Source organism: Falco biarmicus, chromosome 11 (assembly GCF_023638135.1).
Source record: "Falco biarmicus isolate bFalBia1 chromosome 11, bFalBia1.pri, whole genome shotgun sequence".
Classification (NCBI taxonomy): domain Eukaryota; kingdom Metazoa; phylum Chordata; class Aves; order Falconiformes; family Falconidae; genus Falco; species Falco biarmicus.
The window spans coordinates 2,153,600-2,170,978 of NC_079298.1; the positions used below are offsets into that span (position 1 = coordinate 2,153,600).

General features: G+C 50.2%; 1 pseudogene; it reads left to right on the top strand.

The window, feature by feature from the left end:
- The first annotated feature begins 1,489 nt into the window (after positions 1-1,489).
- LOC130157035 (hydrocephalus-inducing protein homolog) overlaps positions 1,490-17,379 on the top strand; it is a 67,239-nt pseudogene continuing 51,349 nt past the window's right edge.

A 17,379-nucleotide genomic window follows, 5' to 3' on the forward strand; every position in this document is an offset into this window, starting at 1 on the left:
GTTCCCTGAAACTATGAAGGGCCTGGTACCGTGAACATGCGCAATGCTGTAGCTGTTTCGGGAGTAATGAGCTGAAAGTATTGCCTCGTTTGCAGGATGTGGGTCAAACTTGAGGGGAAGGGAATGGTGGTCTTTGCATAGAATGGTGTCTAGCTGTGTACAGCAAGTCCACATGAAGAAAAATGATGTGGAACAGGAGGAAGCAGGAGGGGGTAGGATCTGTGATTTTTTACTTATTGTCAGGATGTAAAATAATTTTAGGGTAGAGCTGGGTTTGAGGCCACTGGTCTTTCAAGTCCCAGAAAAAAAAAGAGGTGGGGACATCCATCTGTTCCTTGGTCCAGTTAGCCAGAAAGGGAGGGGAAACGGTTTCTCGTCCAAAGTAGTGCTTAGTAAATGCTGTACATACTCACCTTTGACTTTTGTCGGTGCTTGAGACCCACTTTCTGGGGGTGTTTTCTTTCCCTTTCTTGCACACCCACTTTTTGAGAGACAGATGGGGAGGTTGTCAGCAGGCTGGTGATAGAAGAAGGATGGCCCATGGACCTGTCAAGCCATGCTGCCTGCAGGATAAGGATGCTTGAGAGGAACTGCCATTAGGATAGCCTGAAGTGGCCAAGCTGTCACATCTGTTGTATTTCTATTTGAGCTAATTGCTCATGCGACTTTAATGGTTTCATGCTTTTATTTCTGCTGCTACAGCTTTTCATGCCTGTAGGGAGCCTAGAGTTTGGGTGTTAGTAAGTGAAAAAAATAAGGCCCTCATTCTCCATGGAGAAAGGCTCTTGGGCATGGTAATTTCATGCCTGGAAGGAGTCATATTTGCTGGATAAGTTTTGTAACCTAACCAAATTAGCTTTGAGAAACCATAGTTGTTAATCAGAGTGTTGAACTCTATGGTCCCTTAGTTAAAAACATCACCAACCTCCTTGCACAAAGGATGGGCGTTTGGTTTGCAAAGTAGGAGAGCAGTCTGATTTTGATGCTTGGGGCAGCAGCGATCCCTGGGTTTAAGGTTGTTCATAATAGTCTGAGCACTTAGTAGGGTCAGGCACAAAGTCACATCGGGTCAGCTGTTTTTGCAAAATGAAGCAGTGAAGTGACATTGTTCCCACCAAAAAACTTTTAAAGAGTAATAAAGGACAGTTTGGGTATTAATAGAGATTTGGATAATAATTCCAGCAAATAGTTCCAAAATACATGGAAGAGGGGGAGAAGATGAGAAGTGGCCGCAGTCTTTGATGTGTGTTTGTGGCTTGTGGGACTGCGCCCACAGCAAAAGGCTGTTTTGGAGTGTTTGTTCTGGGCTTTTACTTCTATCAGTCTTAACTCTGCCACTGAAATACGGTCTAGTTATGAAACAGGGTGGGGATGCCGGCTGCTCTCCAGTTATGAAGGAGCCACAGCCCGGAGACACAGCTGTCTCCTTTGGGTCTGCCATGGAAGGGGATGCTGGGTTTTCCAAGTCCCGTTGCTGTTCCTTGCAGGTCAACTGAGGCATGGCCACTGGAAAGCCCCGCTGGTTCACGGGGTCCTCCAGGATGGCTGGTAGATTCCCGAGCCAAGTGGTAGTGCCTCGTAAGCCGAAGCTAGCCAGAGGGACAGAGAAGCCTGCAACTGTAAGTACCTGCTGCGGCCAGGTAGGAGCTGTGTAAGGCTGGAAACTGCCCCCGCGTCCTTCCTCTACCTGCCCCTCCTGTTGTCTGGCAGCACTGTGAAGCTGGACACCACCTCCCCGTCTCTCTGCTGCCATGCTTCTGTCGGAGGTGGTGACCATGGTGCGGTAGGGGATGGACTGTGTGCTGCTTCAGGGGAAGTCCAGAGTTGTGTCTGGATGTGCCACTGGAGCCATTTAAATGAACGTACCGGGCATTGCACCGGAATAGCTGAAGCGTGAGCGTGTGCTTCTCTCCGCCCCCTTTGTGTGGGCAGTAACGTTTTGTCACCTCGGGATGCTTGCCAGCGCTGCTCTGACCATACCTGCCCTCCAGGCAGCTGGGCACGTGGTGGGCTGCTCAAACTCTGCCTGAAGGTTTCGAGAGGTATGGCTGGTCCCAGATGGAACGGGTTCCAAAACAGTTGTTCTGTCCCGTATCCCGTGTGGAGCACAGATCCAGCGCTGCAGACAGCAGCGGAGTCAGGGCAATTCCTCCTCCCCATCCTCAGACAGCCCTTTGCTGACCAGAGCTCACTTGGCTGAAGATGACCTGGTGCTGAAGCTCTGTCGAGGAGATACCTTTGCATACTTCTGTGGAGGGGTCTCGGAGGCCCAAACAGAGAAAACAAGTGCTAATTCAAAAGAGATAACTAAAACTTGGAGCCATTCCTCTCCACCTCAGTCTTGGCACAACACTGCTTTTCTGCTTTCCTGACTCACCCAGCAGTGACATCTCCACATGTGTGGTGGTTGTGAGCGTTGTGCAAGGGTGGAGTTAAGGGATTTCTGGTAACTCCTCCCAACCTTTTTCAAAGGTCACTGGCTCACTCCGGCCAAACTGGAAAGGAAACAAATGCCCGAAGAGCAAAACCCCCAACATGTCACATCAAATCACGAAGGAGAAGCTAACGGGACAAAGCTACTTGTTTGGAGCATGTGTATTGCGCTCTCTATCATTAATTTACTAATGGTAAATATTTCAACAGGTAGTTATGGGACTTCCAGGACTATCCTAGCGGCTATGATCACAAATTATTCATCGGTGGCTCTTGAAGAAGAAAAGCCTTTCTGAATAAAGGCAGTTCTGTAGCTCTTGCTGGTGTTTTGCATTTCAGCTGACTCCCTCTGCCCTCCTGAAGGAGATGTCTCTTACCACCAAGCAGAGGCTGGCCAGCACTCGGGAGATGCGGCGACCCCAGATTATCCAGATTCTAGACATGAGCGAAGCCTCCCATGGTAAGGTAGCCTTTTCTTGCCCTTTTCCTTGCTGTTTGATGTGACGTTTGAAGAGAGCGCGTGCTTGTGACAGGCTTGCCTCCAGCTTATCTAAATGCCTTGGTGACTAAGTCCTGTTGTTGTTTCAGACTGCTGCTGGTGTGGAGTTCCTTCTGCTGGGGGAAAGGTAAAACATTTTTCCCCAGTGAGATGTTGAAGTCCTGACCTGCGCTAAGCCCATATAAACAACCTCTGTTGAAGTTGGTGGCTTTTGCTGGAGATGAGCTACTGCGGCTAAAGCATGATACTGGGGGAAGGCTGGGGCGGGCCACAAGGATGCAAGCTTGCAATTTCCCACCTTCCTGCTGAAATAGCCAGCCCTTGGTTTGGTGTAGTCTCTGTCGAACACTTGGGGTCATAGGATGCCCTCAGTGGTGGCAGCGTTGGCCTTTGAGGGCTGAGGGCCTACGGTAACTACTCAAGGTGTAGCTAAAGCAATTGCATGAATGCTTTGGGTTGGAACAACGAGTGGGACCCGTACAGGGTGTTAGATTTTTCAGGCTGCCAGGTACACAGGGGAATGGCCCTGGGCAGAGGGGAGTGGGTGTGCTTTATCTGGATCAATGTTTATTTACACGTGTGTTTAAAGCTGCTTTTCTTACAGATCTGCTTAGTATAACACACGTTCCAAAGGGGTAGATGACTGAGGTAGGCTGTTGAGTGGAAAACTGCCAGCGAGAGACCTGTAGCAAATTGGTTAAGGATTGCCCTAGACAGCGCGTGAGGTTGGGAACGCCTCGGACGAGCGCACACAGAACTGGCCGTGTGCTGTGGCCGCTGGCTTCAGCACGGCCCTGACTCCTGTGGAGAAGCAGGAGACGTGCCTGTGTCTTGTGAGTGTGAAGAGTTCAGCTGGAAGGGGGGAGGCAGAGCAGGGAGGAGTTTTCTCAAAGTAACGCCTCGGCGCTGTAAGCATTTGCTGTTTCTGTATGTTTTCAGACCTGCTGCTGTAGTGGTATTAAAGAAAATGGCAATAATAGAATATAATGAAGCATCCATTTAAAGCTCGTGGGAAAAGGAGATGCCAAGTCCAGCTTTACTCAGATTGCCCAGTGATGCTGGGAAAGTACCTGGAACTTACCACCTCATCTGTCGCTTTCTTAACGGCGGTGTTCCTTTCTGGCCTGTCTTCTCTTCTTCCTGGTTTCTGGGCTGTGTGTCAAAAAAGAGATTTGAGGATGTGTTGGGCTCGGTCTCTGTGTCTCAATGTAAAGATGATCCCCAAATTGTTTCCCATGGGGTCTCCTGTAAATTCTTGGCTTTCCCTTGCTCCACGAGTGCTTACAGCTCTTGCAGTGAGTGCTCTGGAGCTGTGTGACCGTGTTAGCCCAGGGCTCTGCCGGAGGTAAGTGCTGCCTTGCCTGTTGGAGAAGGAGACCTGGAGAAACACCTGCCAAAAGAGCTGCTCGCTTGAGCCTGCTCTAGTGTGGCCCAGAAACTTTTGATCTGCTCAGAACACAGGTGGGTGAGCTTCTGTTCCCCTAGCGTGAGCTGGGCAGGCGTACTCACCAAGGGACTGTCCTTCGCTGGAGGCCAGTGTTGTATTCTCTCACCGATGAGTCTTTCTCCCCGCGGCTGAAACTCTCTGCTCTCTTTTGCATCTCCAGTTCTCGGCAGTTGCCCTGGAACAGAGCTTGTTCCGGCCTTTCCCATCAGAGGTGGTATTTCAGAGCTACGTCCCCGATGAGGTCTATGAAGTGCCACTGATTCTGAGGAACGTGGACAAGGTAAGTGCTGGGATGTGGAAGTTTAACCCTGTGCTGGAACTGGAGAGCAGTGTCATCCGTGCGGTGCACAGCACAGCCAGTCGCCTGCTGCAGCACAGCGCATCCAGAATAAAACGTCTCACCGCCTTTATTTTGCAAGACGGTGGAAATCTTGCCGTGCTGAGGTTTCTCCCCCTGGTTTTGGCTGTGTGTTGGTGGTACCTAGCTGAAAGGAGCTTTTCTGGTCAGCACCTTTCCCCGTGGAAGCCCTGCACGGGTGGGAATGTTGGGGGCTGTACAGTTCTTCCCTGCCCTCGTGCTTTCCCTCGAGTGTGCACCGCGTCCTGGTGGCTCCGTGGTTAATCTCAGTTTCCACAGGGCACCTCTGCCTCTGGGTGAGCTGCACAGAGAGCTGAACGGGCTGTCAGAGCTCGGGGTGGGGTCTTCTCCACTTTATGCTGGAGTAAGTTATAATTAGTGGTAACAGCGCTTCAGGAAAGGTGTTTTGAAACAGCAGTGGAAGCAGGCTGATTTAGCAGCAGCAGCGGGAGGCCTTTAGGTGCCCCTTCAGGCTCCTGCTAAGCTTAATTGGGTTCTGCTCAGGTTTTCCTGAGACAACGTGATGCTCTGCTTCCCCTTTGGAGAGCCACGGCCTGTTTGGAGTAAAGTGCCCTCAAAGGTCTCCACCTTTACTTGAAAAAAACGATCATTTTGAGACTTCCCAAGAAAGCTGAGAATGGAAGAGTTGAAAAATGTCAGCAGTTTTGTTCCACTGTCAGGAGGGAAATTGGGACCTTTTGAACTTCAGCTGGGGAAACGTTTGCTGGAATGAGGCATGTGCCAAGGGCAAGCTGGTGGGAAAAGGCAGGAGGGAGGAAAGGAGCTGAGCTCGGTGTTCTCTCCCTGCGCACTTTCATACACGCAGGGGTTTCTCTTGATACATAGCAGTAAGTGCACGGGCAGTAGAGACAGGTCAGAAAGAGGGGTGTAATTAAGGATACTCTTCTGTAATGAAGAGGAAGGGGTATGCGTGAGGGCAGGGTGGGATGGGAAGATGGAAGTGTGCACAAGAGACGGTGAAGTCGCCTCCTTTCCAAATTTCCCTGTTGGGGAGGGCAAACAGGTGGACAACAAAAAAAAGCTGTCGAGGCATATTGCAGGTGGAAGAACAGCAAGTCCAAGTATCTCCTGAGATAACAGGTTGTGACAGGGATATGGGTGAAAATGGAAGACCCTTTGGCAAGGAAGGATGCGGGTGTGCTCCCTCAGTTATTCCGGGAGAGTACTGCACCATTCCTGGTCTGGCATTTAACTTGGGAACATTGATAAGATGCAGCATGTGTGCCTGCACCCGGGGGATGCCACTGGTGTGATCTGCGCTGAGTTTTGGGCAGTCTTTGCTGTAGGTATCCTCGTCCCTGATTAAAATGTGCCTCAGTCCTCAGTTTCTCTCTTCCTACTCTCTGCTTCATTCCCACTGAGTCTTTGGCTTCACCTGCTCCATTATCCATGCAGCACTTCAAAATGTTTATCTTTGCCAAGTACCAGCCAACAGGCAAACAGTTAATTTGCTCTATTCATGCTTCCTCAAGTGGAAAAGATCATCTGCATTAACATTTCTGCCATTCCCAGTAAATGATAATAAACTTGTACTGTGTAAAGCTGCACCTTGGGATTTACGTGCCCTGTGAAGGGGGAGGCAATGTGTGAACTGTGGTTTTTTTCCCAAAACAATGTCGTTTTGAAGCTAGTTAGAGCTCAACCACTGGAGAGCATGGGTGTAAAAGTAAGATAAGCTCCAGGAAAATCTTTGGTATGTTTTAAATACAGAAAGACAGAGAGGATAATCCTGCGAGGGTGTTATATTCTAAATTGGTTGGCTTTTGGCGATGTCCTGGAGAAAAGCAACGTTGTGCTCCGTCTCAAGTTTTTCGTGCCAGTTTCCCACATTCCTCTGAATCATACTGAGTTACACTGCATGGTAGCCTGAAGTTGTCTGCCCCATAAAAATCCAGCTGACAGCAAAATATGTTCCGCATAGAGGCTCTGTAATCATGCAACTACAGAAGTGCTGTACTATATACTTCCTGCTCTTACCTGTGTTGTAAAAATTGCTTTTCTATTTTCAGGCTGTTCCTCAGCACCCTCAGATGTTCTGGGTGGCTTTTGCTGAAGGTCTGAGCCACACGTGCTCCCCTTCTAAGGGACATGGTGACCAAAATGCTTGTCTGCACTGTGAAGTTGGCTCCTGGAACTCGCTGCCCCAGGACATTGCTGGGTTCCAAGGGCGTTTGGAGAGTTCAGGACTGCCTTGGCCACGGGTTACCAGGCTCGGGTGGGTGGCGCAGAGTGAGCCTCCATTTTTTCCAAGCCTCATGTGGGGTTGTTGTTGATCCGTGAAGCTGCCCACCAGTCCAAATCACCTGCTTCAGACTTTGAGATTTGGCGCTCAGGGGTTGCTCTCTATGTGCTAGGAAAATGCCTGTGTGCTGTCTGTGTGCTGGTGGTGCCCCAGAGGGCAGAACCGTGCAGCAGGGTGCCTGCAGGGACTGCTGGGGGTGGGCAGGGGTCCCCAGGGATCTGGCTTGCCCGCGCTGGCAGCTGCCTGGCTACAGTCACAGGCAGCAGGAGCCTCCGGAGAGCAGAGGTTGGCTTTTAATAATGAAACCACCACCAGGCAGTGCCAGTCATGTATCTCGGGGCAGAAAATGCCTTTGAAGCCCCTAGTTGATAGGCACAGCCTGGGGGGTCGCCTGGCTTTCCATCACTTGGCCAGGTTGCTGGCTCTCATCCTCTGCATCAGCCTTTCCTTGTAGCATATTGTGCTTCTCCCTTGCTTCTTTCCAGCTCCCTTTGGATTTTCCCAGCCATCTCTCTGTTTCTGGGGTTGTCTCTTTGTCTTCCTGTGGTTCCTCCTTTTGCTCTTCATTTGCTGCTTTTATTCCCAGTAAGGCCACAGTATCTGTGGTCCCCTCTTGCTGGTCTGCCTACATGACTGTAGCACCGCAGCTTGACTGCCCCGCTCAAACCCAGCACGTTAAAGTGAATTTCTTCCTTCCGCCAGGATTAACACGTACTGTTTGGCGTTCAGATAATACATGCCCCTTCTAGGGGCATGTCTGCCTGGATGTGTACGGGCAGAAGCCAGCAGATTCTCTGGGCTTATTGAATACACGGGTGACTTGATTCAGATATTATACCGCCATGCTGCTGGTGTCTTCCCTGCTTGGCCCTTCCTTCATCGCCCTGCTGCCTCTGGCCTCGAGCTGTTTTGCCCAGGCAGAAGGGATTAATGTTCACTCTTATGTGTTACGTGCATGTACCTCCAGAGCTAAAAGTGCTTTGTGAAGGTGGTATCACCAGGCCTCTTCTCCTCCTGTTTCCACAAGCTGCAAGATCATACTTTCCTCTCTTTTCTGCAGGTTCCTGGGCTGGTGAAGGTCATCTTGGAGAGCTCACCTTATTTCAAGCTGATCAGCCACCATGCTGTGTGCCGCAAGGTACTGCCTGGCATGCTTGCGACTTTCCGCATCGTTTTCTCCCCTGATGAGAACAAGGTGAGACTGGAGGTCCCGAGAGGTGTGTGCCTTCAGTGGGAGGTGAACCTGCGGGGCTGGGTTCAGAACAGGGCATCTGCTGTGGGTTTTGAGGCACTGTCCTGGTTTCGGTGGCATTGCACTGGATCTGCAGCTGGGGGAAACTTTTCCTGTGGTGAAGATGATGCTGTCATAGGCTGGAGGCTCTTCTATGCTTCAGACTGTGATTATCCTTTGGTGCTGGAACGTTTAATGCCATGTCTGTTGGCTTCAGGGATAAGAGTGCACTGTGTGGTGGGGTGGCCTCTCATGGTGTTGGTTTCTAGTATCTGACTATTGCTGCATAATTACGGGTTTGCTCTGATAATTATAAATACAAAAGCCTGTTTGCATAAATACAAACCTGTTGTTTGGAGGACCCAAAGCTGAGCCTGATCAGAGTGAGGACCACCACCTTTGAAAACTGGAGTTGCTTCTTGAATGCATGGCGTGTTGGCCGCAGTAGTGAGACGGCGGAACGTTCTGTCTGAAGCCGGCACTTTTCTTGCACACCGGTCATAGCCCATGCCGTGCTGCGAGGTTTGCTCTAGGCTGTGGTCAGGCAGCCTGCAGCTGGTCACATCCTGGCTGGCAGCACCATGCGATGCCACCGCAGCAGGGACTGACGAGCTGTGCGTTCCCTCCCTGTGCTTTCCTGGGCGTTTTCAGGGGAAGGCGCACGTGGGACAGTAGGGAAATGGCAGGGAGGGGTGCTGGTAAGGTGTTTAGCCATCGCACCTCTCTACTCGATGTTAGGGGCTTAATTATGATGGAAAACGCTAGGGGAATGGCTAGATCCAGAGAGCTTTCCCCTTTCCCGTCTGGCAACCAGTTCCCTGCCTCACCCTGGGCTGGAGCGAAGGTGATGCTTTTTCATACCCTCTGTGTTCCAGCCTTGCCGCTGTGCTGCCCCTGAGGATACTTGCCCACCTGTGCTCCAGCTGTGATTCTAGGGGAGAAGATGCGCTGTGCTCGTGGCAGGGAGGCAGCCTGGCCCAGACACGCTGAGCTCCAGATGTCTTTAACCAGCAGGAGGCTGGTGTGCTGCAGAGGACTGAGGCATCTGGAGCGCACACAGGAGTGAAGGGGCAGGTAGCATCTGCAGGCAGAGTGTTAGCCTGGAGCCTTTGGGCAGTCACGCTGGTGTGGCTGTGCCTGCGTGCATGGGGCTGTGGTTGCTGTGTCAGCTGGCACCTATTCCCTGCCCCGTGTGCCATGCTTTTGCTCGGAGGTTGGAACATCGGTGCTGTGGCCCTGGCAAGTCTGGCACTGTGCCGTGATGTGAAGGGGCGGCGGTGTTACCTGGAGGCTTGTTAACGCAAAAGGGTTTAGTACCTGGCATGGAAGGGAGGAAGCCCTGCAGGGGAACACAGACAGACAGGCTGACTCTTTACACCAGCACTCTGCTGCCTCTTGGCACAGTTCTTTGCGTGACTTTGTGGGTGATGCAAGGTGAGGGGGTCGCTCTGAGCCAGCTGGTGTTTCTGTGCCAGGCCAGAGGTGCAGGCTCTCTTTGGGCACAGCTGTTCTCTCATCTTCTGTTTGCTGCTTAGATGTAGTTGAACACCCTGTCCTATCCTCAAACAGCATGGCTGTAGCAAACTAGAGAGGAAATGCCCTGTGGTGCCTGGCTCCCCATGCTTGTGAAATGATCTGTTGCTTTGCGGAGGGACTGAGAAATTGTTTTACGTCATTCATATGGAAGGTTAAAATGATGTTGGCTTAGGGCAGTTCTCCATACTGCCCAAGTGACATAAGAGCTTAACCTCACCGAGGTAGGCTTTGCAGGGGACACTGCTTCCTTTAAAATGTGATTGACTAGTATTCATGAGCATTCATTTTTGGGATGGAAGTAAATCGGTTCCCATGAAGGGCAAAGAGCTGCTCTTCAACTACAGAGAAGCAGCAGAGCAACACATGAACATCACCCCAAATAGAAGTAGGGTGAGGTAACTCCCAGGAACACTCATGTCCAGTACTTTGTCCCTTGTCTTGCCCTTGAACTGGTGAGTGTGTGGCATTAGGGAGCTGTGCCAGCGAGGTCCTCTGCACAGCTTGAGCGACACCCTGGCGGTTTCTGCCGACCTGGGTTTTGTGCTCCTTGCAGGGCATTGGGAGAGGGATGTGGGCTGCTTGGTGAGGAGCACATGGGGACTCTACAGCAGAACCAGAATGTTGTATAAATCGAACTTTTTGTCTCGTGCTTGATGGAGTGTGAGTCAGGAAAGTGCCGGAGTGCTGTCGCTCAGCTAGAAATGCATCAGTAGCATGGTCAGGATGTGCAGAGCACCTTGAAAAGCCCTTAGCCAAGAGGCAGGCTTTGGGAGATGGTTCTGTAAAGCCACCTGTGTTGGGCTTGCAGTTGCTTGCCTGCAGAGTATCTGTGTGTTAGTTGTGGAAGGCTCAGGAGTGCTGCCTTTGAATAACTCCTACATCTCTGATACCGCATGATCCACAGGGACTGTGGGTAACCCAGTGAAGTGGGGTCTGGGTCTTCCTGATGAGGAGCCGGTTTGTGTCATTCTCTTGCTTTGAATCTGTTCTTCCCTGGAGTAAGTCTGACTTCAGTGAAGTCACTCCTGATTGAAAGGAGTAAAATTGTGCCTCAGCCCTAAGTAATAGGGCCATGTGAGTTGTTAGTGGCTGAAATGCCACGTAGCCCTTTCTTGGAAAATGAGCAGTTTCCTACTGTCTCGCAGTCATTTGGGAATGTGCCACGTGGTCAGACTGTCAGAAAAGGAATAGCTGACGCGCCTCTTGGTTTATTGGCACTCGTGTTATAAATGAACTGCTAATTTTTCTGCTGGGCAACATTTCCAGTTTGTTACTCTTGCTGCTTCTGATTTGCACGTTTCTGTTTTATGGCTCCATTGTACAGCGTGGGTGTTCTCGTGCCAGCCCCTGTTCCCGTGTGTTCTTGCGTTATGGTCTGACGGCCTCTGCTGAACTGGAAACCATTGTGGCACTGACCGGCAGATAAACAACAGACAGAAATACTTCCATTTGTGCGTCCTTCAGGCTTATTAGTAGTTTATTGTAAAGGAAGAAGGAAGCAAGAAGCACATAAAACCATAGCAGAGCTTATTCTGTGTTGTCCTCTTGCTCTTTTCACTGTAGCAGTGCACTGTTTTCAGGCAGTGCAAGTTCAGTCTGTGAGGTTTGTGAAATTCATTGCTGATGCTCAGTGGAGACTGAATTAATGCACATTGATTACTCTGAAATATGACAGGACGGTGAGTTATTGCATGACTGAAATGAAGTCCTTTAAAATTCAGCCCAGCCCTGCTAGATGTTTTGTTGTGCACAGAAGCTATTCCAAGAATACTTTTAAGATGACTCTTGTGAGGAGGAAAGGGGCAGAAGACCAAGGCAAATGGCGCGGCGCCACAGGAACCTGAAGCCAAGTGACTCATTTCAAAGACTCCTGCGAACCGGCGGCTGAGGGGGGCAGGCGCAGGGGCACCCCCTCTGCTGCGAACGGATCTTCATCCTCTGGTCTCTCCTCTGTTGTCACGGCCCTTATTTTCCAGCCTTTTTTTATATCAGGGTTTCAGCAGGAGCTTTCCCTGCTTGGCTTGCTGTGTTACCTCATGCTACAAGGATCTTTTCTTTGCAAGTTGGCTGCTGCAAGGAATTCAGTGAAGCATTTGGGATAGGTTATGCAGGGAAACTGACATCTGAGTTTGGGGTTCTGGGCAGTTAGGCTTGATATTGCTGCGACAGTAATTACTGTTAGCCTGAGTTTACAAAGAGCCTGAAACAACACCCAAGACGAGCAGCTGCTTCAGTCTCAGTGGGTGCCAGTTCAGACGCCAGTGGTGATACCTGGAAGGCCAGAGCTTGTAATTTACTGCTTGTCACAGGGGAGCACGAGAAGGGGAGCCATCGTACAACTGTCTGTATCTTCCGTGAAACTGAGAGGGGAGTTGTATGCAGGATGAAGTCGTGTTTTCATGAAAACCTATAGCCTGAAGCTGTGTCTAAGCACAGCAAACTTTAAAGCATAGATGGGATGCAACCCCTCTGTCATCCAGGCACGTTTATTTAGAAACCTGGTCTTAAACAGTCTGCTAAGGGTTTGCAGTTGCGAAGCAGAACAACATTTTGAACGGGTCTCAACTGTGCCCCTAGGCTGCAAGCAAGTGCGTAGCAGGGTTAGTGCCCTGGTAACACGAGGCAGTGCTGAAGTAGAGACTTTGCAACCTGTTGCCCCCAAGGGAGGGCAATTCAGCTTTCAAAAGCTTAAGGGACCATGGGTTCACAGTGGCACAAACAGCCAGCTTCTGCCTAGCACCCCTCTTGCCTTGGGTTTCCCCCTGTTTGGGCTGGCGCTGCATTCAGCCTGGTGCAAGGTCCCACGTTGGTGGGGTGGTAGAGCGTGACTGAAGGGTCAGCCCGCTCTGAAGTGCTGAGTCAAGCCTTGCACGGGATGCCATGTCCCACGGTGTCCCTGGAGAGGGGGCTTGGAGCATAATGTGCATCTGCATGAATGGCGAGAGGCATCTTTCTCTCTCAAGGTCGTGGTTGTCTCTGTGAAACCAAATCCTTGTTGCTTTAGCCTTGCCCTCAGGTCCCTGGAGAAATCCCTTGTGCATTGCTGTGCAGGTGGTCCCAGCGCCCCTCACCAGCAACGGAGCTGGGAAGGCTGCCTGTGCTTGCTTTTGGGGGGGGATTTATTTCTTGGGCTCTTAATTGCATTGCTGTTGATCCATTTGCTCCTTAGCAATGACAACACCTTGACAATTACTTCCTTTTACTTGCTCCAAGTAGCTCCAGTTGTTGAAGTTCCTTTTTTCTTTATCCTCCTGCTGATCTGAACTTGCATCCTCCTCTGCCTACCTGGCACCTGGAAGAGGGAGCTAAGTAAATATGGCATGCCAAGACTTAATAAGGCAGGTAGCTTTCAATTGGCTTTGCAATGCCTTTGTTACAGTAGTGTGGCCAAAAGAACAACAACAACAAAAGCAAATAACATTCTTCATTTGCTAATGAGTTTCTGAGGATCGAAACAGTGCAGGACGTGAAGTAGCCAGATAATAGGTGCTTTAAATTCATATGGGCTGCCCATAGCTTTTATTTTAGAGGGCTTAGGCTGCAAGATTGAGTACAAAATTGCTAACTCAGAACGACTTGCTGAAGATGAAACGCTTTCCTGAAATGCGGTATTAAATCATGCAGGTTGCTTGCTGCAGTTCCCTTCCTAGTATTTTACCTTCCAAATAGGAAAAGCAAAAGCCCTTCTGCAGTTTCTAGGGTGAATATTTGAGATGTCTAGAAAAGGAGATTATTCTTTTTGTCTTGGATGGGGCAGCATCTGTATTGACAAGCTTAAACCCCAGCTGAGCAGGTGGTAGGCGAGGTGCTGGGTGGTGGGTGAGGCGCTGGCTGTCAGCGCTTGCGTTAGAGCAATAGGTACGTGTCTGTGCCTGGGCTGGCTGCCTTAGGGCCCTTCCAGGAGGGGATGGGGACGGGAGCAGGAAATCCCAGCTGTGGGGGAGTCTGGATCGGTTCTGCTGAAGGGAGTTTGCTGCTGTATGCAATTCCTAAATCATTAAAATCCTAAAGCGCTTGCTGCTTCAACAGTGATAAAAATATCAAATTAATTAAAAGCACTGAGGAAAAAATCAGGGCAGCCAGTGAGTGACGAGAAGCAGAGTTTTTATCAGCTCATCCATAAGAGCGCTGCTGGGGGTAATGGCTCCTGGCCCTATGGCAGCAGATTTACCACTGATTTCAGTGGGGGCAAGGTGATAGTTCCAGCGCAGCGATGCCACGCCATACATCTGGAGACTGCTCTGCTCATCTCTACAGTAACATGATTTTGGTAATTTGATTTGCCTTCCTGCTGCTAAACGCCAGACAGCCGGGGCGCGGGGGGGATTGCCTGGCTCTGTTCTGCAGAAGGCAGTGGCTGGGACTGCACAGCCGGCTTTGCTCTGGTGGGGTGTCTGAGTGTCCCCCGTGTGCAGCTCCCGATGCCGCCTGCCTGGGGTGGGTGTGCTAACCAGGCACGCCGTCACTTACTCCTCTAGAACAGACCTTACAGAGGGGTGTGATTACGGCATCAGCCAGAGCTGTCTCCTGTGCCCCCTGAGGCTGGGTGAGATGTAAAGGGAAACGGAGTTCAGACACAGGAAGAACTAACACCCTTTAATTCTAGCGCAGAGGTGGCATAGGCTGCTGAGGGCAGGGGTGGAACTGTTAGCACTTCTAGGTACTTGTGAAACCTCTCGCAAAAACAGTTTGGGTCTGGAGCTGAGCCAGCTCTGGTGTGGGGAGATGGATCAGGTGGCTTTTGAAGGGTGCGTGTCCCCAGCCTTGGCCCTATAACGCTGTGAGAAGGGGCAGGAAATACAGCCGTACCCTGCACTGCCCTGACGCTGCCGCAATTACCGTGTCCAGCTTGTGAAGTATTTCACCGAAGACTGACCATTGACTATGCATGTGGTGAAGTCCTTTTGAAAGTGTACCTGAGCATCCCCTGCCAAGCTTCAACGAGGTCGCCGCGTTGCTGGCACTGGAGTTAGTGCTGTGGCACAGCTGGGTTCTCAGTGGTGCTTCCAATAGTCTGCAGTGGCGATCGAAGCAGGTTGCGTTAGTGCTGTGATCCCTTGCATGAAGAGACTGTTCTGGTGTCTCAGAATCAAAGCATCAGATAATTGTGGTGCTGCCAGCTTGCTGCAAAAGCAGGTGAATCAATGGGGTTGTTTCTCCTTTGCAAGTTAACGACCCTGTGCAAGTCATGCTACTGGAATGAAAGCTCATGAAGGTAAAAAGTACTGTTGCGTTACTGAATGATACTGCTACAGCCATAGAAAACAGCAGTTTTCCTTCTGCCGTGGGGAAAGTACTAAAAGCATTGTGCCGAGATTGTTTCTTTCCCCGCAGGATTATTTCCACGAGCTCATCTGCATCACAGAAAGGGGAGAAGTTTGCTGTGCCTCTCCGAGCTATAGGTGCCCGAGCTATCCTGGACTTCCCCGACCAGGTGAACTTCTCAGCCTGTCCAGTCAAGTACAGCACCCAGAAAACACTGCTGGTTCGCAACATCGGTAACGGGGCGGCCCGCTACTGCATCAGCCCTCAGAGGTAGGGAGCTCATCTCTTTTTGTGCAAAACACTGTTGTGTGATAATGCAGTTGGTAAACAGCGACAAAAAGGAGCCAGAGCGTGTGAGCTGCTGTACTGCTGCCGTGGCTGGAAATGGGCAGGGCACGTGGGGTTTGCTGTTGATTATAGTGTTTGAAGCATGGCGCAGCCTCTGCTAAAACTCTGCAAGCTGCAGAGTGGAGTTTTATAGTGCAACGGTGTCTTCAGTGCACAGTCGTGCAAGACTGATTCTGTTAGATTGAACGAGCAAATGTAGGAAGGCAGCTGGACTGCCCTCGGGCTGTGTAAGATCCTGCGTGGCAGACGACAGCTCTAGGAGCTCAGTTCCTGAGGACCAAAGGCAGTGTTAAGAAATGGGCAAGCTCTGAGCTGGTGGAAGAGACATTTAAGAATTTATCATCAGCTTTACCAGCAGTTTGTCTATAGTAGCAAGTGCAATCAGAGATGATAGATCAAAGCAACTGGTATTGAGACCCTGACAAAAACCCTGTGGGGTCCAGAACCTGGTTTTCCAGTAGGTTTGATCTGGTCCCTGGGATCCACTATTCTTCATTAGAATGAGCTCTTAAGTGGAGATGAGCTGGCAGCGGCTTCAAACCTGCACTTTAGCCCCAAAGCAGAATGCCGATGGGCGCACAGGCAAAAGGTGCAGCAAATGCCTGGTGCGTGGGTTGGGAGCCTTTTCTAGAGCTTTGTCTCTCTCAGATCTCCTGGAAAGTGCTCTAGCATGCTGTGGTAGCTACCAGCAACCCCCTTGATCTTCAGTACCTTCTGAAATGGTTGTGTGGCCCTATTGGCCAAATATACCCATTCCCTGGGAGGCCACAAGCACGTGGCATTTCGGCAGTCTCCTGGTCAAGCGCCTGATGTGTGCTGTGTCGTGGACAGCCTGTACTGTTCCTCTTGGTCTGAGAAGACAGTCACTGGTTTTCCAGTTTGCTGAACTGGAGAGGGTATATGCGTTTTGGAAACTGCACCTGCAAGGAAACCACTTCAGCTGGCTGGTAGTTAGCTCCGTGTTGCTTGGTCCCAGAGGTTTTGGTGTAGGAGCTGAGGTCCAGAATGCAGCAAAGACGTGCCATCTGCCTTAGTGCACCTGAGTTGCTTCGGTTTCTTCCCCAGGAAAACAGGGGTCAAGAGAAGGCTCTTTGCTCTTTCTCCTGGGAAATGCGAAGGTCCAAGAGGCTTCTACCAAAGCCTGGCAAGGCTGTTGAAGCAGGCTTCCAGGATGCTGTTCAAGCAGGCTGCTTCTTTTCACTGTGGAAATACATAGGCAGGAACTTGTAAATCCCTGTACAGCTTCCCTCTGGGATTTCCAGATCTACTTGTCACCACCAAAACAAGTACCCAGTCGTGTGTAGCATCTCTTGGCAATGTCCTTGCCAACTGTTCTATCGCGTGATACGGCGTACGTTGAATCCTGCTTGATACGGATTTTATGCTGAACTTCACCAATTGAATGTTTCAGTCCTGACTTGCAACAAAGGGATGGGAAGCGTTACGAAAGCTTTATTTCAAACTACACAAGAAAGTACAATTCTGAATAACTGGATTGCGTGTGCGCAGAGATCAAAAGCTGGTAAGATTTCCCATGTCAGCCAAAGGCATCAGTCATCTCTTCCATTTCGTTATGAACTTTTGAAAGCCAGTCTGAAATTTCAAACTGATGATCTTTGAATATAAGCAGCGTTTTATTCTAATTAGGTCGCCCCCACTTTCATTCAGATTTCTTTTTTAAATACTCTGAGGTTCCTGTCTTTCTGCTCTTTTATTTTTTTTTGCTTTAAGTGTTCAGCGAAATGTCATAATGAATTCCTCATTGGGAACTTTCTTAAAGGTTGAGTTCCTCTAATGCCTGTCTGTCTACCATCTGCCTATATATATGCACAGATGTATAAGAAATAATATGAGAAATTTGGGGAACACGTGAAATGGAATTGGGCTGCTGGAGAAGATAAAATCCTAGAATAACTTTGGAAGAGACCTCTGGAGATCATGTGAGCAAACACAGTGCTCAAAGCAAGACCAGTGTCAAAGTTTGATCAGGTGTGCACTC